Source organism: Urocitellus parryii, chromosome 7, assembly GCF_045843805.1.
Source record: "Urocitellus parryii isolate mUroPar1 chromosome 7, mUroPar1.hap1, whole genome shotgun sequence".
NCBI classification, from domain to species: Eukaryota; Metazoa; Chordata; class Mammalia; order Rodentia; family Sciuridae; genus Urocitellus; species Urocitellus parryii.
In genome coordinates, this window is record NC_135537.1 from 130,401,435 (window position 1) to 130,424,110 (window position 22,676).

The window sequence follows — 22,676 nt, forward strand, 5'->3', positions numbered from 1 at the left end:
AGGATGATCTCAAGTTCCAGGCCCGCCTCAGCAGCTCAGTGATCTCTTGTCTCAAAATAAAAAATAAAAAGGGCTGGGGATGTAGCTCAGTGGTAAAGCACCCCTAGGTTCAATCCTCAGTACCAAGAAAAGGATAAAAGATTAAAAAAAAAAAGTAATCATCCTATCAGATTCCAGGACATTAATAACTATAGTAATCAAGATTATGAATTTTACTCAGCAATAAAAGAGAATAAAATCATGGCATTTGCAGGTAAATGGATGGCGCTGGAGAAGATAATTCTAAGTGAAGTTAGCCAATCCCAAAAAACAAATGCCGGAATGTTTTCTCTGATATAAGGAGGCTGACTCATAGTGGGGTGGGGAGGAGGAACGTGGGACGAATAGATGAATTCTAGATAGGGAAGAGGGGAGGGTGGGAAAGGGAGGAGGCGGGGGATTAGCCAGGATGGTGGAATGTGATAGACATCACCATCCAAAGTGCATGTATGAAGACACAATTGGTGTCAACATACTTTATATACAATCAGAGAAATGAAAAATTGTGTATTTAAAAAAATAAAATCAATAAAAAAAGATTATGTAAAGGAGGAGGAAAAGACACATAGATCAATGGAACCCACAGTAAAACCTATACTAATAAGCCAACTTATTTTTTATAATACAAAACCAAGTCAATGGATGAAAGATAGTCTTCTCAGCAGAAAGTACTGCAAATTTTGATATTCATAGGCAAAAAAGAAAAAAAAATAACCTCAACCTAAGTCTCATAGCTTGGATAAAAATTAACCAAGAATGGATCATGGACTAACAGGTAACATAAAAAAAATATGAAACATTCAGAAAACACGTAGACAAACTTCAGTGCCTGAGGATAATCAGAGTTTTCAGAACTGAACCAAAAACCAAGATTCATAAAAAGAAAAATCAATAAATTGGACTTCATAAAAGTGAATTTAAAAAATTTTATATTGGGGATTTAAACTGGGGGCACTTTATCACTGAATTACATTCCCAATCCTTTTTATTTTTTAATTTTGAGACAGAATTTCCCTAAGCTGGGGAAAGCAGCCTTCAATTTGTGATCTTCCTGCCTCAGCTTCCCAAGCCACTGGAATTACAGGCATGTGGATAAAAATTTTTGTTATGTTTAAAAAAGTAAACCATTTTTTTTAACGTGGTGCTGGGGATTGAACCCAGGGCCTTGCACATGCTAGGTAAGCACTCTACCACTAAACCACATCCCCAGCCCCAACCAATTGCATTTTGAGGCTCACTCCTTTTCTTTACAGCCAAATGCCACCGATGGGTTAAGTATTCACTTTTTTCCCCCCAAACTGGACAAAAATTCAATTAAAGCACATAAATAGGAAGAAGCCAAAATTGAGGACATAGAAAATGAGGAAACAATAAGAATGCACAGCATTTTGAAATAAAACAAATATTAAAACCTTGAAGAAAGCTTATTTTTTAAAACAAGGCATAAAAATGTTAAGAGAAAAAAAACAGAACTAAAGTATAATCGTTTTTGTTTTCTTATTTTTGTCTTTGTTTTTGTTTTCTGATAATTAAATTAAAAGTGCTACCTGTTGTCTTTGTAAATAATGGGGATTGTTGTGAGGTTTTCTGTCAAATTGTGAAAAGAAAAATATAATCCACCTGTTCTAGAAGTGAGACATTGAACAACCCATCACACAGCACTGTCCCACCAAGTTAGTGTCCATTGTTTAGGTAGAGAGCCCTCTAGGGGCCAGCTGCAGAATAACATGACTTGCCGTTTGGCTGAAGTGAATCAAGGGAGAAATGAAAGGGTGATCTTGAGACTCCAGCTTCTAGCCTCAAGAGGCTAGAATATGAATTTAAAGATTGTTTATCCATTTCTTGACCCTTTCTCTTGCCATTCATAGTGGCCAACGTGTCACATAACTGCAGAAGAAATCAGAGTGCTCACTCTTAGAGTTTTGCAACAGGGCAGCCCTAGCAGGGGCACAGATGGACTGAGCAAAGATTTTATTAAAGTCAGCTCAAAGTAATCTAAGATTACTGATCTAAGATTACCGAAGTTGTCTTGAATCTGGTATAAAAGGAGTAGAGAAAGAAAAGAAAAAAATAGAATTATCATGTGATCAAGCAATCCCACTTCTGAAGGTAGTATTCCAAAAATCCTTGCTCACACCAATGTTATGGAAATTTTACCCTATATTTTCTTGCAGAAATTTTAAATTTTCAGTTCTTACATTTAAATGTTTAATCCATATTGGATTGATTTTTGTGCAGGATGTAAGATAAGGGTCTAAATTTCAATCTTCTCCATGTGGATAATCAGTTTTCTCAACAGCCATTATCAAGTAACCTGTCATTTCCAATTGTTTCGGCAATTTTGTTAAAAGTGTTGACCATAAATGTACAGGTTTATTACTGGGCTTTCTATCCTGTTTCATTGGTTGGTGAGTCTGTTTTTATGCCTACACCATGCTGTTTTGATTAGGATCACTTTAGGATATTTTGAAGTCAGATTGTGTAATGTCTTCAGTTTTGTTCTTTTACTCAAGATTGCTTTGGCTAGTTGAGATCTTTGGTGGTTTCATATGAATTTAAAGGTTGTTTATCCATTTCTGTGAAAAATAACTTTAGAATGTTGATAGAGATTGCCTTTTGGATCAGCAAATCGGTAAATTAATTTTAATAATCAATTGTTCTGATCCATAAACACAGGACACTTTCCTTTATTTGCAGTTTCTTCAATTTCTTTCATCAGTGTTTTATGATTTTCATTATACAAGTCATTCACCTACTTAACTAAATGTTTACTTAAGATTTTATTTTATTTTTTGTTGCTATCATGAGTGGAATTGTTTTCTTTTTTAAAACTCGATGTACACAAGTTATACATATCTCTGGGGTGATGTTTTGATACATGTGTACATTATGTAATGTTCAAATCAGGGTAAGTCTATCTGTCTCCTCAAGTATTTATCATTTCTTTGTAGTACAAACAATCAATATCCTTTCTTCTAGCTATTTTGAAATATACAGTACATTATTGTTGTCTATAGGCACACTACCCTGCAATAGAAGAGCAGAAACTTCTTTTATTTAACTGTAACTTAGTATTCATTAACCAAATTTCCCCTTCTTCCCTCTCAACACATACATTCTCCCCAGCCTCTGGTAACTACTAGTATACTATCAACTAATACGAGATCAACTTGTTTTTATTACACATATGAGTGAGATCATGTAGTATTTTTCTTTCTGTGCCTGGCTTATTACACATCATTTAATGTCTTCCAGTTACATTCATGTTGTCATAATTTAAAGGATTTCATCCCATTTATGATTTGATATTATTTAATTGTGAACATATGCTATTTTTTCTTTAAGTATTAATCAGTTGATAGGCACTAGGGTTATTACCATTTCTTGGCTATTGCAAATTGTACTGTAAAAAACATATAAGTGCGGATGTCTCTTCAACATACTGATCAATTCCTTTGGATATATATCCAGTAGTACAATTGGTGAATCATATGGTAGTTCTATTTTTAGTTTTTGAGAAACCTCTGTACTGGTTTCCTTAATGTTTATACTAATGTACATTCCTGCCAACTATGCAAAAACTATAACTATCTACACATCCTTCCCAGAACTTGTTTTATAAAAAACAAGTTATTATAAAATAGCCAGTCTGGAATCTTATCCTTCAAAATACTTGCCAGTTACAATGTCTTGAAGCATTTCCCTTATGTTTTGTTCTAGTGAGTTTCATATCTTACATTTCAGTCCTTAATCCATTTTTAGTTTATTTTTTTTCCAAATGGTGTGAGAGAGAGATGTCTGCATGTGGATAACCAGTTCCTAACTCCATTTATTGAAGAGACTATTCTTTCCTCGATGTGCATTCTTAGCAGCTTTGTCAAAAATCAGTTGACTATACATGGCTGGGTTTACCTCTAGGCTCTCGAGATTCTGTTCCATTAGTCTGTCGGGTTTCATGTTAATATCATGTTTTTTTTAAATTACTTTAGTTTTGTTGTATATTTTGAACCAGGCAGTGTCTTACTTTGATTTTTTTCCTCAGGATTGCTGTGGCTATTCAGATTTTTGTGGTTCCATTTGAATTTTAGTAGCTTTTTTTCTAGTTCTATGAAGAACTTAATTGGTATTTTGGTAGAGGTTGCACTGAATCTTTAAAATGCTTTGGGGTATTTGGACATTTTGACAATATTGATTTTTCCAATCCATGAACGATGGGATGTCTTTCCATTTGTGTGTGTGTGTGTGTGTGTGTGTGTGCACACACACCCACACCCATCTTTCATGGTTTTCATTACTGTTTTATAGTTTTATTGTAGAGATATTTACTTCTGTGCTTAAATTTATTCCTGAGCATTCTATGGGTAGAATATTTTCTCAAATACAAGAATAGGAAGTAGAATAAAATTTTAAGCTCAATTTTGTTCTTTGAGTTTATCTGTTTTGTAAGTTGTCATTTATTCCTCCCTCTTCCTCCTCCTCCTCATCCTCTTCCTCCTCCTCCTCCTCCTCCTCCTCCTCCTCCTCCTTCTTTTTATCTTGGTCTTCCCTCTTTGTGGTGTAGTGATCCTGATTGCCTATTCATATTTAACACTGAAGCTAAAATTTATAGATAGAACTTGTTGATTTGAGGGCTATACTTTAGGGATTGTGGCTTGTTACTCTTTTGTATTTGCTCATTTGCTGAAATAAGGATACAATGGCTTAAACAGGTGGAAACTTATTTCTCTTGCACATGACACTGTAGAATAGGGGAGCTGCCCATAAAGTAAATAGCTCTGCTCTCTGGAGTCAATAGGGACGAAACTAGCTTACAAGTTTGATGTTAAAATCTCAGCCCACAGGAAAGGAGACAGAAAACAGGGAGGACAAGCAGCTCCTTTTAGAATTCATATCAACTTCTAATTATTTGCCATCAGCTAGATGTTAGCCCTTGTGGCCATACCAAGCCGGAGAACAGTAGGACATGAAGCCTCTCCTTTGGTGTGTGTGGACTTGATCCCCTACTCTGCTAGCATTACTTGTTGTTTGTTTTAGTTTTTGCTTTTGTATGTTTGTTTTTTGTCTCTTGGGAAGAGGAGGAGATAGAGAGGTCAATTATATTCTTCATTTCAAACTAGAAACTTGATCATTATGTTTCTACATTCCTAGACAGTATGTCTTATTGACAGGAAATCGGGCTCTTTACTAAAAATCTTGACAAGAACAATTTTACACGACAAAAAGTTTATTTGGTACTCATGGCAACAGAGGTCTTAGTCCATAGATGGCTGGCTCCGTTCCTGGGCCAAGATGAGCAGAAGATCATGGTGGAAGGGTATGGCAACAGAAAGCAGCTCAGGACAGGATAATCAGAGAGAGGAGGGGGCAGGGTGCTCCCCTCGATAAGGACAAATATATACCCCAAAGGCACCCCCCTGGGGTCCCACCTCCTCCATCCACACCTTACCTGCCTATAGTTGTCACCCAGTTAATCCCTATCAGGGAGTTAATACACTGATTAGGTCAAAACTTTCAGAACCCAATCATTTCACCTCTAAACTTTCTTGTATTTTCTCAAGTGAGTTTTTGAGGGATACCTCATATTTAAACCATAACACCCATCAAGACTTGTTTCGTGAAATAAGCTAAAAGAGGGAGTTGTCTTATGTATGAATAGCTTAAAAGTATGGGGTAATCCTCTGGCGGCGGGGAAAGCATTGGAAGGAATTGAGTGGGGTCCAGGGGATCTAGTACTAAAACCCTGTTTAAAGAATGTTCACAAATTCAGCTCAGTACTCCAGGAAGTCCAGGATCAGTTGCCCCAGAAAATGTCCTCTGAGTATGATCAGAAGCAAGTCCCAGCACTGAAATCTATGCAAGATTAGCCAGGATATGAGTCTGCCCAAGAAAAGGGCAATTTTGCCAGGTTTGAGCTTCAAGATGTCATATTCTTCTCCCAAATGGTGACTTCATTTTTCTGGTGCTCTTAAATGTTACCTGCAACTCATTAGGATCAATGCCATGCCTGTGCTTTGAGATCTCAGATGCCCAATCACTTTTATGCCACCCAAGAATGCCTCCTAGCAGCATTGAAGGACATCCTCAGACTCTCAGATAACCCCCTAGCAAGATGAAGGGAAAGTTCCCATACATGTGCCTTGTGGCCACACTGACTCTAAGACTAAAGAAAATAAATACAGTTCCCCTGTGGGTTTTTGGTGAAAGTACATGGTAATTGGATTTGAATCCAAATATTCTGACTCCAGAGCCTATACTCTTAATCTCTTTTGGATAGTAATCCTTCTCATCTAGGAAGGTTTGTCCACTCATTAATATCTTACACCTGTAATCCCAGTGGCTCAGGAGGCTGAGGCAGGAATATTGTAAGTTCAAAGCCAGCCTCAGCAACATAGTGAAGTCCTAAGCAATTTAGCTTAGGATCTCAGAATAAAAAATAAAACAGATTGGGGGTGGGGCTCAGATGTTAAGCACTCCTGGGTTTAATCCCTGGTACCATCCCCCAAAAGTCTTATTTCATATTCTTCAAATAATTTTCCAAGTTTCCCCATAGATAAGTTTTTTTTTTCTTTCTTTTTAATTCAGAGGTCTTACTGAAACCTACTAGGTTCTACTAATTTATATTTATTTATTTCATAAAGTGTCACCAAGGAACACGGAATAATTTTTCACTTCAATATCTAGCTGGCTATTAGTGTAATGAAAACTATTCTTTATACTTACTTTGTATCTTGTTCTAGGTACTTGTTTTATATTCTTTTATTAGTTCTAATAATCTTTGATTGAGTTCTTTGAACTCTCTAGGAATATCATTATGTTCTTTCAAATTATGGCCATTCTGTTATTTGTTTCCCTAATTTTAAGTACTTCTTTTTCTTTCCTATTGCACCAATGGAACTCTCCTAAAGAATGTAAAATGATGACAAGGATAATGGTAACTTCTTTCCAGTTTCTGATTTTTAAAGTAATGGTGTTGGTCAATGTAACATTTGCAGTTCTTATATATATATTCTTTGTCAAATCAAAGGAGTTTTCCTTTATTTTCCTTCCCTTAGAGGTTTTTTGAAGATGAATATAAATTTCAAAAAGTTCATTTTTGGTGTCTAGTGACAAAATCATATATTTTGTCTTTTCTTTATAATTTAATACATCATTTTAGCAGAGTTCTTGATATTGCCCCTTGTAGGCCTCTCTGTTCCCATAAGCTTGTGGTAAGTGTGACTTGCAGTTTCTTTTGGCAGCAAACCAGAGTGCTGGAAAGGTAGAGAAGGACTGTCTTTTTGCCTCTATCGACAGGCTTAATGTGAGATCCCAGAAGTCTAGGTTCTATTCCCCCATGCCATAGCCTTATCATTCCTTATCTGCCTTGGAATCACTGGGACTTCTATCTCCCAGTCCTTTAGCTCATATTTACAGTTATTACAAGCAGCACAGGTCTCCATTCCATCTCTCACTCTTCCATGTGGAAGTTCTCTACATCTCCTTTCAGGGCCACATCAGTAATCCCTCCTATGTTATTTGGTGAAAGTACATGGTAATTGGATTTGAACCCAAATATCCTGACTCCAGAGCCTGTACTCTTATTAATTTCTTTTGGATAGTGGCTTGCAACAGTAAGCCTTCTCATCTAGGCAACAAAGGTTTCCTGTGTTATTCAGCTTTTCATCACTGTGACTAAAATACTTGACAAGAACAACTTAGAGGAGAAAAAGTTTATTTGGGCTCACACTTCAGAGGTTTCCATCTATGGTCACCAACTCCATTGCTCTGGACCCAGGGTGAGGGAGAGCATCATGGCAGAAAGGTAGGATGGAGGAAAGCTGCTGCTCAGTTCTGGTGTTCAAGAAAGCTGCTCAGCTCATGGCATCGGGGAAGCAGAAGAAGAGGCAGGACGGGGCCATAAGAGGAAAGTTTCTGGGACACACCCACAGCGATCCAACTCTTTCAGCCATGCTCCACCTGCCTACAGTTACCACCCACTCAGTCCCTTCAAACTGGGATGGACTGATTAGGTTACAACTCCCACATTCAATCATTTCACCGTGAACATTCCTGTACTGACACAGGGACTTTTGGAGGATACCATATCCAAACCATAACAACTCCCCAACCCTGAAATTCCACCATTATGCCCTCTGGACTCATGGATTATCATCTGCCAAACCCAATCTTTTCTCCAAACGTTCTTATGACTTCCTTACTCTAAATGAAACATGTCTCCCCTCTGAGCACACTATTTCCCTGCAGCTCTCAAAAAGGGCATAATTCCCCCCACATCCCTTATGCTAGTAACTCTGGAAGTGAATTAGGTGTCCTTATTCCTTACTGATATTCATAAATGTATCCTCCCCCTTCCAAAAAACAACCACCTCTGAATGTCTTCACCAATTTCTGCCAAATACAATTTCTCCTTGTGATAAATTATGTATTTATCCTCCATATATTTACCATAGTTTCTCAAAGGTTTAGGTCTTAGGTCATAGTCATGATTCTTTAGTATCACCACTCCTGGTAAGTCAAGAAACTGTGTCAATATATTCCACCTTATCCCTTGTAAAACTATACAATAAATAACCACACTCCTAATAAAGCCTCTTCCTTTTACTTATGAATTAGTATATTTATTTCTTGCCTACCAAAGACAAATAAATTATGATAGTAATTTTCCTTGGGCATCAACATTTTTCTTCCCTGATGGATCTATCTCATCAGAACTCAAACATGCTGTTAATTCTTTATCTTAAATGAAAGAATTGTTAAATATTAAAGAAACAAATTGATCAAATTATGTTATATGCATGTATGAATATGCCACAATGAAACCCACTCTCCTGTATAGTTAATATACACCAATAAAAGTTAAAAAGAAAAGATAATTCTAATTATAGATAAGACATTCTTCTAAAAATAGCAAATAAAATAAAATGAGAAACACTAGTCAACTCATTACTGAGTAATTATAGCCACTCAAAGATAAGAAAGGGTAATCATATAGATGAATACAAAGGCAAAATTTGCAAACTAAATCTTGGCACTTTTGGAATTCAGCAATGTATAAAATGATACTGTTGGAATTACCTCAAAAATACAAAGTTTCCTTAAGATTATAAACTTTATATAACTGCAATGCAATTCTAATCAAAATCACAACAGATTTTATTTGCGGAACTTGCAAGCTAACTCTAATATTTACATAGAAAGTCAAAAGTCCAAGAAAAGAAGACACCTTTAAAGGATAAATTGTATTAATATGTCTCAGAAATTGTAATCTGTGTTGATTATAAAGCTATAGTAATTAAGTCAGTGTAGTACAACATAAGAGGATCATATGAGTGAAATAAAATTGTCCCATTTGTATATGGCAGCTTGATTTATGTCAGCATTATAGATCAGTGAAGGAAGATGGACTTCTCAATGAACAGTGTTGTGATAATATCTGAATGTTAAAAATAAAATCAGACCTCTCTTTTATGCCACATCTAAAAATCCATCTAAAATTATTATATAGTCAATGGAGAAGACAAATTTTTTAGGGACAGGAGAAAGCTACCTGATAGTTCATTTCTGTAAGGAATGTGGTTTCAGGTTAAAGATGATTGTCTTAGATTACTTGGAAATGAGAGCAAGGCCTCAGGCTAGAGACACATTCAGGTAGGGCACTCAGGAAAGAAAACACAACTGTGGAAACTCAGATGCAGGAAAACATAAAACTCAAGAGAAAATGATAACTATAATGGTGGCCCATGGTTTTCAAAGGGGCAAATATTTGAGCACATTCAGGCTTAGATAGCGATACTGTTCCCTATGCAACTAGGTTTCAAGTATTCATAGGGAAGTTCTAGTTTCTCATTCCGGCCACAATTTCCCTTTCCAGTTTATCCAGATCTGTTTGGAATTGTCTTAGCACCGCCTTGGGCTCAGGGCTTGAGAAATAGTCTTCTCTGTGATGTCCTGGGGGCAACTGTAGCAGAAAGAATGGATGCATTAGCTCCTAGTTCCAATAAAGAGGGACCCAGAGTCCAGCCCCTCACTGCAGTGTCTTTTCTTCAGTTTTCCATACCCCTAGAGTTCCAAAGAGCCCTTCTCACCATGTCTGGCTGCCATCAGCCCAGTTGCCGCAGAAAAAAAAGCATCTGAAGACAGGACTGCTGGACATTGGGTAGTGACCCCATGTCTGTGGCCATTGTTACATCTTCCTTGGTAGTGGGTGGGGGCATCCACATTGAGCATGGGCCATTAGGAACCCAGTAAAACCAGTCCAGCTTGAGGGGTGGCGGGGAGAGAAGAATCTGGAGTCACTCAAGGACTCTGAACTTCAGGACCCCAACCTCCAGTTTTCCCCTTCAAGCATCCCACTAGTCTAGGCACTTGGTTGCACCCACCTAGACCTCAGGGACCGTTGCTGTCAGTGGTCCCTACCTAACTATTATTGATGGCTGCGTGTTGGGCAGTGCGTGTGAAGATGCACATGGTAAGGAAATGACAGAGTTGAAGTCAAGACTGAAAAGAGGCAGGGAAACCTAGGAGAAGAAAAAACAATTTTTAGAAACATTACCCAGAGGGGATAAAGAAATACAGACTTAGTTATTAGTATGTGTTCATGCATTCATTTATGCATTAATTCAAAAACCCTGGAACTCTATGGACCAGGCACTGTCAAGCCATTGGGACTACACTGGTAGGTACAACACATCAATATCCCTGTCCTCTTACAGCTTAGATTCTAAAATGGAAGGAAAATAAAATAACAAAATTATGTTAGATAGTGGTAAGATTAGAAATAAAACAGGGAAAGGCTACATGAAAACTCAGGAAGGGTTTTTCATAATTTGCTTAATATATATATATATCATGGAAAGACTATCTGAAGATCACCTGTGATGTAGGGAGTGCTGTGGTCCAGAGCACAGGCTATGGCATAAGCCCTGGGTCCCAGTCCTGGCTCTGCTGCTGACCAGTTGCATCAGTTGGACCAATTGAGTACCTTCCTTGAACCTTAATATTTTTCTCTGAATATGGCAATAATAATAATCAACTACAACAATAATAACAATAATTACCTTATTAGTGAGATGATTACATAAATCCCCTCAGTACATGGTAGCTATTGCTCTTATGGTAAGATTTGGAGAGTAAGGAGGTAGAAGAGGTTCTTGGTCAAATATCTCCTTTTATAAAAATGGTTAAAAATCAGTAGGATGAAGACAGATAAATCTTAGGAAAATGGGCAAATACTTGAAAAGGCCTTTCACAGAAGAGGATATCCATACAGTTACTAATTCTATGTAAAGGTACTCAGCTCCACTAGTCATTGGGGTAATACAACTTAAATATACCCACTAATATGGCTAAAGAGAAAATAACAGAATTCTCTGTGGTACACTTAAGAGAAAATGAAATGGGTATAACTTGTCCTATGCTAGAAGGAATTAATATTGGTACAATTGCTTTCCCAAACTGTCATAAACTATTTAAAACAATTTCATTTTGTTGATATAAATTTCCAGTTTTCCCAGCACCATTTGTTGAAGAGGCTATCTTTTCTCCAATATATGTTTTTCGTACCTTTGTTTAATATAAGATGACTATATTTATGTGGGTTTGTCTCTGTGTCCTCTATTCTGTACCATTGGTCTACAAGTATATTTTGGTGCCAATACTATGCCATTTTTGTTACTAGTTTAAGGTCTGGTAGAGTGATGCCACCTGCTTCACTCTTCTTGCTAAGGATTGCTTTAGCTATTCTGGTCTGTTTATTTTTCCAGATGAATTTTCATGACTGCTTTTTCTCACCATGCACAAAACTCAACTCAAAGTGGATCAAGGACCTAGGGATTAAACCAGAGACCCTTCACCTAAGAGAAGAAAAAGTAGGCTCAAATCTCCATCATGTCAGATTGGGCCCCAAATTCCTTAATAAGACTCCTATAGCACAATAATTAAAATCAAGAATCAATAACTGGGATGGATTCAAACTAAAAAGCTTCTTCTCAGAGAAAGAAACAATCGGTGAAGTGAATACAGAGCCTACAGAATGTGAGCAAATTTTTACCCCTCACACATCAGATAGAGCACTAATCTCTAGGATATGTAAAGCACTCAAAAACTTTAACACACACACACACACACACACACACACAAACAACAACAACAAAACCACAAATAAGCCAATCAATAAATGGGCCAAAAAACTGAACAGACACTTCTCAGAAGGTGATATACAATCAATCAACAAATATATGAAAAAATATTCAACACCTCTAGCAATTAGAGAAATGCAAATCAAAACTACTGTAAGAGTTTATCCCATTCCATTCAGAATGGCAGCTATTAAGAATACAAACAACAATAAGTATTGGTGAGGATGTGGGGAAAAGGCACACTCATACATTGCTGGTGGGACTGCAAATTGGTGCAGCCAATGGAAAACAGTATGGAGATTCCTTGGAAATCTTGGAATGGAAACACCATTTGACCCAGTTATCCCTCTCCTAGGACTATACCCAACGGACTTAAAAACAGCATACTACAGAGACATAGCCACATCAATAGCAGCACAATTCACAATAGTTAAACTGTGGATCCAACCTAGACGTGCTTCAGTAGATGAATGAGTAAAGAAAATGTGGTATATATCCACAATAGACTCTTACTCAGCAATAAAATAGAATAAAATCATGGCATTTGCAGGTAAATGGATGGAGTTGGAGAATATAATGCTAAGTGAAGTAAGCCAATCCCAAATCAAATGCCAAATGTCTTCTCTGATATAAGGATGCTGATTCATAATGGGGCTGGGGGAGAGCATGGAAGGAACAGACGAACTTTAGATAGGGCAAAGGGGAGGGAGGGGAAGGCAGAGGGTGTGAGGGTAGAAAAGACGGTGGAATGAGATAGACATCGTGACCCTAAGTACATGTATGAAAACATGATCGGTGTGACTCTACTTTGTGTTCAACCTGAGACATGAAAAATTGTGCTCTATTTATGTAATATGAAATGAATTGCATTCTGCTGTCTATATAACAAACTAGAATAAATAAAATAAAATAAATATTTAAAACAGAACATGCATGTACTCTATGATTCATTAATCTCTCTCCTAGGTATGTACAAAGAAAAAACCTACTCAAAAGTGTTCACAGCAGGATTAAGATTAGTAGCTACAAACTGGAAACAACCATAATTTCTATCAATAGCACAAATGAAAATAAGTTGTACCATATTCACATAATAGAATATTATACAGGTGTGACAATAAAAGAAGTCCATGCTATATCCAACAGCATGTGTAATCCTCACATTGTTCAGAGAATGAAATAAGTGAGTTCAAGCTCATATTTCCCTTTATATGAAGTTACAAAGAAATCAAACCAACCTGCATTGTGAAAAATCAGGATGGTAATTGCCTCTGGATGGGTATGACAGGAGATTTTTAGAGAGCGGTAAAGTTCTGACTCTTGATCCAGGTGGTGATTATCCCCCTGGGCCACCTTAGTAAAAGTCCTTAAGTTGTATACCTATGACTTATATCTTTTTTTTCTCTTAGTCTATTTGATTTTAATAAAATTCACATCCCCCTAAACAAACACAGAAGCATGCCTTCTTATTTCCAGGCAGTTCTTATAGATGGTTGAATAATAATGCTAGGAAAAGAGAAGTTATTGTCTCATTTCAGACACAGGAAGTAGCTCAAATGTCAGCTATCTCACTCCACTCAATTTACAGGTGAATATTTGAAATATAGTTTCATTATTTATTTTATCTTAGTTTTTAAATACTGGGAATTTAACTCAGGGGCATTTTACCACTGAGCTCTGTCCTCAGCCCTTTTTCTTTTTTATTTGAGACAGGGTCTTACTAAGTTTCTGAGGCTAGCCTCAAACTTGTCATCCTCCTGCCTCAGCCTCCTAAATTGCTGGGATTACAGTGATGTGACACCATGCCCAGCTATTTTCATTACCTTTCAGGTATGACGAGGCTAACAGACAAGAGATTAATGCCATTGAAAAGATGGTTTATTATACTTACAGGTTCCAAAAGAATGGTACTTGCTGTACCTTAGGGGGCCACACAAGGAAGCACAAGAGCCTGCCAGGGAACAGGGGGAGCAGAGGGCAACTGGAGCAAGAGCCTCTATTATGGTTTTCACAATAAGGAATGGGTAAGATAGAATAGGCAGGCTGCTTTGGATAATTCTGTCACATTTGAGGTGCAGTGGCTGTCCCCACCTGTCTAACAATCCTCTGGAATTCAGGCCTGGAGTGTGAGAGCTCCCTAGAGGAAGTGATTAGGGATGTAGGCTCAGAATTTAGACCTGGAGTGTGAGAGCTCCTAAGAGGAAGTAGTTAGGGGTGTGGGCTCTGGGATGGTTGGTTAGCACAGGAAAGACATGCACACAGGAAGTTAGCTAGCCCTGGGAAAGGTAGTACCTTCAGGGTCAGCAAATCCCCAAGATGTCAAAGCATCAAAATGACAGAATAAAAAGATAAAATTAGTATGGTGAGTCAGGGTCAAAAAACTTTGTGATCAGCCCAAAGTCATCTACTGTGTGTCAGAGCCTGGATTCTCCTGTTCCATGCTGACCATATTGGGGAGGTATTTTTTGGTGGCATGGAGCCTATGATTAAACAACTCACAATATGCAATCGACACATTTCGGCATTGTCACACATTTCATTTGCATCAAAAAAGTTCGGTCAGGTAAGTGGTGAGGAGGGAATGAAAACAGTATGTGCATTTTAGAGATAAATAAACCAAAATTCAAAGACAAAAAGACAAAATAAATTGTTCAAGGTTGCATAACTAGGAAGAGGAAGAGACAGAAATTAGTACTTTAAAATTTGTTTAGCACATAACCTTTAACTGATGAGGAGAGAACACTGAAAGATAAGGGAGAATAATGGGTGAATCAGAAGTTAAAAAATATGTCTAAGTGTGTATTGTAAACCCTCTATATTTCATGGAAAGAAGAGAGCTATGGAAGGGAAGAAGGATCTCGATCCAAGAGGGGTGGACAAATTGGCCAAAGAAACCTGAGTCCCAAGGATAAGGGCATTGAGTCAGGTTTGAGCCAAAGCATGCATGGTACTGAGGTTGCATCTGGAAATGCCCTTGCACTCTGGCCTGGGCCTCTCTGCATGGTGGATAGTCACAGACAGGAAGAGAAGAGAGGGGAAGCCAGAGGGAGTCCTTATAAGCTTTGGTGTGAAAATTTTCCTGTTTATATCTTCAGGCAGGAAAACAGGGGACCATGAAGATAGAAGGTGAGATCCAGCATGAACTGGACAGAATCCTTCACTGGCTTTGGCCTGGTTGGGTCCCAGGACATGGTAGGTTATGGGCATCTGTGACTGCGATGGGGATAGGAGTAGGCTTGATGGCCAGGGTCTCTGAGGAGACAATCCTTGGGATCTAGAAGTGTTCTGAGCCTTAGGGGGTTATGAATGGAATTCAGATGCTTTCAGGTGTGGTGGGAGTGGTGTCAGGAGAGGTTGGGGTTCTGTCTCAGAGGAGCAGAGCTGGGAAGAGGTTCTGGCAGAGTCTCCAAAGAGCTCCTGTCTCTGAGATGGATCTTACCTCTGTCCTGGGCATGGCATAGCCCCACCTCCGTGATCTCCCAACACCAGGCCTGCAGCTCAGGATCCCCCCTCACAACATCATCCCTCTGGTAGAAAAGGTGGACGATCCCCTCCACACACCTGCCCAGAGAAGGGAGCTGAAATCTGTGATGCCAGAAGGCTCCAGCCTCTGACCTCTACTACTCTAATCTGGCCACTAAACCTGGGTCCTAGTAGACTTGCCTTTTGGAACATTCCCCAGGTTTATGACACAACTGTGTAAAGGAAGTTGTAAGTCAAGAGTTCCAGGAATTCCCTACACTGTACATGGTTGCCAGACACTCTTCTTAACATAATCCCCCATACCACCAGATCCTATGGTTTACTCACTCACAGCTCTCCTCACCTCCATTTCCTGCCTCTCTCCTACCCTCTTTGCTTTTGCCCTATGCTGATCTCAAGCCAGAACCCCACCCTCCTTCTCCCACTCCCACTCCCCATTTCTTAGCTGCTTCTCACCCACCGGCCAAGGCATCATGAGCATAGAGAGCACTTGGGATTCCCAGCAGACGCCCATCAGGAGGACAGAGGAAGCAACAGGTCAGCTGAGTCATTGCCCAATGGGCCAAATCTAGATGACCACCTCCACCTGTGCTCACTGCCTAGGATGAGAAAGTTAACAGGGCTTGAAGAACAGAATAATTGCCTTTTATACAGGGATTCAGAAATGGGTTGTTCAGATTTAAAGTCATCTATGTGATGGAACAGGGCTCACGAGTTTAAGGATTAGGCCATTCACGCAGGTTGGACTGGGGTCTTGAGGATGTCAAGAAGTTATAGAGAGGTAGATGATCAGGCAGACCCATGTTCAAGTTCCTCTTTACCTTTGCAAATATTCCTTCATCGGAGTTAAACTGGATCCGGCCCCGGGTGTTGATTTCCATAGTGTTGTGGACATGGGGCGCCAGGAGATGGGGTGCAGAAGATTGGAGGGGTGGTTAATGGAGACCATGCTTGGGTCCTTTCTTGTGGGGTCTGGCACACAGCATGGCGTCCTGCTCTATTCTTGATGCTTTTGTCCCTGGTGCTACTTTGATAGTCTGGTCTCCTGATTCTTTAACCACTCACTTCCATATCCTCCAACTTCCATGACAGTTGGGCTTTGGAGCCACACCACGTGGGGTTTGAGTGCACATTTCACTACTCACCTTGATACCTGAGCAACATAATGAACCCTCTAAGTGTCAGTCTCCTCATTAGTTACAAAATTACTACAGGGGCATGATGGGGTGTCTTATCTCAGGTGCTGCAGTACTGCTTCTGAGAGTGACTGAGCAGCAGGTTTGGAACATTACCTGGCACACAGAAGTTCTTGAGATCTTTGCCTTTATTATATTCACTTTGAACACAGTTGTATTTTAAAGAATCTGCCCCTTAACTTTTGATATAATTGTGTTCTTTCTCTTTATTTCATATCATCATAACTTAAACAAGCCTGTGCTTATTTCAAAACCACACATCTCATCATTTTCCTTTTTTATTTTTAGGTCTTAATCCGGATTAAAGATGTCACATCAAGCTACCTGTTTAAGCCATTCCTAATTAGGCCCTATATGTCCCCTAATGAAGGCCACTTATCATTGACACATGCTTATTTTTATGCTAAGTGGTGGTTTCCCCATTATAACTTGTTCGATATACAAGATTCATATAGTTTTTCACATTTTGATTGTTTGATACTGGGCCAAGGGCAAGATTGAGGTGATACTTCTGGTTTTAAGGCATTAAGGCCCCTCAATACCGGTCTTTTCAGAAAATTCATGGAAGGATATTGGCATCACAGAAAACATAAGACCTCCAAAACAAGGGAATAAAGAACCCAAATCAGAGTCCCTAACAATAATGAGGATGATGATGATAATTAATTATGATAACCCAAAGAATAAAACAAAACCAATACTTTTCTGTGACACCACATTTTATCATTTAATGCCTTAACAACCTCATGATGGAGATCCTATTATCTCCATTCAGAGATGAGGACCCCAAAGCACACATCTGAGTAAGCACTGAGGCCAAGATTCAATATTCAAATGCTGGTAATCTGCATGCAAAACCTGCCTATATGACCTTTAATGATACCTCTGGTGGGTCCTGATAACAATGCAGCTGTTTGCCATGTGATGAAGTTGTTATATTGAGGTTAGGGAAATATGGAGGGGGCCAAACTAGTAAACAGTGATGTTAAGTATGAAAATGTACTTAAATAATTCAAGTTAAGAACATGGTGATGCAAAATATCTTAAGATCATCATATGTAAGTTCCCATGAACTATATTAATAATTACTTTGCTTTTGTAACCCTAAAAACCAAAATTACTACAGCCCAGATTAGGATTGGGGTGGGAACTCCAAGCAGCAATACAATTCAGTTTTCTTTGTTTTTGTACTGGGGATTGAAACTAGGGGTGCTTTACCACTGAGTTATATCCCCAGTTCTTTTTATTTTCTATTTTGAGACAGGGTCTCACTAAGTGGCTGAGTCTGGCCTGGAATTTGTGATCCTCCTGCCCCAACCCCAGAGTTACTGGGATTACAGGCATGTCTCACTGCATCCACCTACAATTCCCTTGTTCTGCCTGCCAAGTACTCACTCGCATATCTGACCAATACTTCAAACTCCCTGTATCTAAAACTGAAAAGCTCATCTTGGTCTCCAAACTGGCTTCTTTACCTGACTTTGAAGTTTCTGATCATTGCTCTGATGCCTAAGCATTAAGCATGCACATGTTTGCTGCCTTCTTGGCTATGTTCCCTGTATCAAAGTGACATTACGATTTCCAAAAATTTTTAAAGCAAGTTTTACGCATCTTTTTTTTTCTGCATTATGCTCAGCAATAGATAACCAGACTCACTCTATTTTAAAAATAAGGTCTGTACAACTCATCCATATTGAGGACTCCCAGGTGTTTCAGAAGCACAGACCTCTGACCTTGCCTCTCCAATTTTGCACTCAGGCATGCTGCAGTTACTGTTTCCCATGATCACCATTCATTGGTGTCCCTCCCTCCCTCTCTTCCTCCCTCCCTCCCTTCCTTTCTTCTTTCCTCCCCACCTCCTGATACCACCATGCAAATGCAGCTCTTTATCCACCCCACTCTTGGCAGGTTCAAGAGATCTGTCAGGCTTTGCTCTCTCTCTCTCTCTGCTCTCTTTGACTCTGTCCTTTGATTTTCTGCTTATCTGACTACTTCAGTTATGGTGGAACATCTCCACCAATACTATAGCACCTCTCTATGTCTCTAATTCCAGAAATTGCTGTCGGCCTTTCCACACAAATGATAAATCTCCTAAGGCAGAATTAACATTTCGCTTTAACAAATTATATTCCTACTCTATTCCTGACCCATTGGCAGAGAATTTCAGAGAGCTGACTTACAATGTGTACTTAATTAATCCAAGTGTTTGACTTCATAGGACAGATGAGATCACTCTGTATTATTTCTTAACTTGTGTATATCTTCAATTTTCTCAAAATAAAAAGAATTTAAGTATTAAAATAAAACCAAGGTCAAGGTCTTGCAATAGTTATCTGTCTCCTTTATCTCCCTCTGTTCATAAGACACTATGAAGATTCTGTGCTGTGTCACCATACCTATGCTTGTTGAGTGCCAATCATCAGTGTCATGGTCATATCTTGAAGACCTAGGCTTTTAAATACCATACAGCTGTTGGGTTTTTCCTCTCTCTGAGGTACAAGATGGGACATGGAGGGTGGAGCCTGTACCTTGAAGACAGGGTGCAGTCCTGGGAGGCACCTCATGGTGGCAACAGCAATGACCTCACCCAGTAGGTGAGTGTTCAGCAAATGATACTGGAACAAATGCAGTTGGAAATCTGAATTTCGGACCCAGGACTTGGCCAGGAGCCAGGCAAGTGGAGGATCAGAGGGCAGGAACAGTGTTGGGGTAGGAGAACTGGGGGTGGGAGCTTGGAGCTAAAAGAAAGAGGAATCAAACATTCATTGACCTTTTGCCACATGCAAGACACTTTGCTCCGTATTTTGAGGGAATGGAAATGACTGAAATCAAGTAACTGCTTCTGAGGAAGTGAAAACCAAGTAGGAGGAAGTAGGAAACTTCCACATTGCCTGTCACTAGCCATGGTTCCATGTGTCATGATAGTTTGTGTGAATGCAGGTGAAATGGAAGGAAGGGATCAGTATGGCGGCCCTAACAGTGGTTTGGGGAACACAGGATGGGCGTCTGAGCTTTGGTGGTAGAATGGGAAAAAGAAGGTGAGAATGAGAAATTAACAGTATGTATCAATGACTGTGCAAACAGCATGAAAATATTAAAATTAAGGAAGAAAAGATGTTTAAGAAAGAAGGGATATTCACCGCATTGAAAGATCAAAAGAGATTGAGTAACTTCAGCATGAAAACCAAGAGAGGCCATTGTGATTCTCAGGTATGCCCAGATAAGTAGTGACCAATCTGAAAACTAGAAAGGAGCAATCAGATAGATATGAAGATAGTTCTCATGGAGTGAGGTCAGGAGTAAGGATGGAAAGAGAGAAAGAGCCAGGTTTCTCTGTCCTTGGACAGGTAAGATGAACAGAGAACAGTGTTAGGAGTGAGATGCTCAGGGTACCTCAACTGGTTGACCATAGGTAGCAGCTTCCCATTGGGTTCCATCTTCAGCATGACAAGGGGGGCAGCCAGGTACTGCTTCTCTCTTTGGATCACATTGGTTGGAATTCCATCCAGCAGGATAAAGTCAGCCTCAAACAGGGAACCATTCTGGGGAAAGGAGAAATGTATGCATGGTTAAGATCGGAAGACTGGGGCTGGGGTTGTGGCTCAGCAGTCGAGTGCTTGCCTAGCATGTGTGAGGCTCTGGGTTCGATCCTCAGTATCACATAAAAATAAAATAAATAAAATAAAGGTGTTGTGTCCAACTACAACTAAAAAAAAATAAGATTGGAAGAATGCCCCCACAGCATCAGAGCAAAGGAAAAGAAATGTAAAGATGTTCAATCTGTCTTCATGCCATTATCTTGGGAAGTCTCCCTAGGAACAACCCTTCATTGTGCAGGGGTAGTTTTGGACCATACCTGTCCAATCTACTGTGAACCACAGGCACACTAATTTCAGGAGCCAGGCAAGTGGAGGATCAGAGGGCAGGAGCAGTGTTGGGGTAGGAGAACTGTGCGAATATCCAGCGTCCGTTTCCCATCATATCCTAAACACCTGCTACTTGTATTTAGCTCTCACCAGTGTCAAATGTTTTTTCCTACATATTTTATTCCCTCTAGATCTTCCCAGCACAGCGCTCTACACCAAGGACAGCAGGTTAAGACAACATTCCTCCCTCTGACTTGCATTTGGTCTCTTAACATCACTACATCTCTGGGCCACATTGCCAAGGATAGATCAACTGAGTATGGGAGGAAGTACCTGGAGTTCTTTTTTCAACTGGGCCCCAAGTTCCTCTGTCCCTGGGGGAAGCACCAGCCTGGAAGGCAGAGAAGTAGAGCATCTCAACAGCATGGGGTTAACACCATTGAGGAACCGGTAGCCAAACAGTTCATCCTCTTGCCAGCGCTGATGAACCTTCTCTGTGGGGTGGGGATGGAGAATGGGAGGAAAATAGTTACCTGGATATTCCTCTCTTGCAGGTTCTATCCCAAGAATTCAGGCATATGATCATACCCTACCCAGCCCTCATGTTTTCATCCTCAGGCCTTTCTGAGACGGCGAGTTATAATTATTTCTCATCTGGCAAGAAGATATGGGAGACTCTCAAGTGCAACGGATGACTTTGGAGAAAAAAAAAGACCTCAAGGGGTCATGGAGGCCTGGGGGAACCACTGACCAGCCAGGGCGCTCTTCTGGCCCCAAAATATCTGATCAAATTCTTCCAGGCGGGTCCAGGATGTCAGCAGAGTGTAAATACATTTGAAAACCACCTCCAGGGCCCTAGGACAGCATCAAAGGAAACAATCAACCAACCAAATCCCTCCTGATTTGGGATCCACTAGCCCCCACTCCATTCTGACCTTCTCCTTACTCTGTCTTTGCTGTCCATTCATAGTCCAGCCTCTTGCCCTCATGGAATCTCATGTCTGGGGGCAGATCATTCTCTGTGTCTGCAGCTATTTTCAGGGGTATCCCTTCCTTCCAGATGCCCCAACTAGCAGATGGGAAAGAGTTGAGGAAGAAATAGGGTCAGGAATGGAGCAGGAGATAGGAAGATGTGGAACAATTGGGAGGTATGAGGGTGGGTATTTACCGGTAGGTCTGCTGTCTTTCCTCCAGTTCTTTCTTTCTATGCTTCTGGAAGATGTCTAAGGCATTGTCTCCTGCCAGGCGAGCTAGGGAGATGATAGATCACACAGTTTTGTCCAAACTGGTGCCATTCTTGGTTTGTTCTCATCTCTATTCTTAATTATATTACAGCATGCTGTCACCTTTTTCCTTGTCTCCTCCTCCCCTGATTTGTCTGTGACATCCTTTATCTATTTTTATTCACACCTTATTCCTGATTTCCACCAATCTCAGTGAAAATTTTCCTAAAGCAAATATCTCATGTTTACTATACTTTCTTGTTCTTTAATTCACATTCATCCTCCAGTCCCTACTCATCATTATCTCTGAATCCTCTACTTAATCTCTTGTCATGTCCACACTTAGCCTACATAATCACATATTACTTTGGTACATTTAGCCAGTCCTGGCCTTTCCCTGTCCTCATCTTCCCCTGTCTTCCAAATGACATATTTCATGTTAGCTCTACTTATATACTCCACCCTTCTCCACCTCCACCCTCACCTGTTCCTGATTACAAGAATTTCTGTGCACATTACTTTCAGCCTCTTATCCTACCTAACAAAAGGTTCCAAGAATCTATCAGTCTCCCCATCCCATAATTTATATAAACCTAACTTGTTTCTGTTCTCACCTGTATTTAACTTCACTTGTTCTTCAGAAGTACATAGTCCATGTTTCTATTCTTACCATGTCCATATCCCTAATTGTGTCACGATGTTTTTCTCCTTTTTTCCCATGGTAACAATTTC

At 39.6% G+C, this 22,676-nt stretch overlaps 1 pseudogene; it reads right to left on the reverse strand.

Annotated features, from left to right (window-relative positions):
* Positions 1–9,818: 9,818 nt before the first annotated feature.
* On the reverse strand, positions 9,819–21,720 carry LOC144256141 (polyunsaturated fatty acid lipoxygenase ALOX12-like; annotated as a pseudogene).
* Between the last annotated feature and the right edge of the window lie 956 nt (positions 21,721–22,676).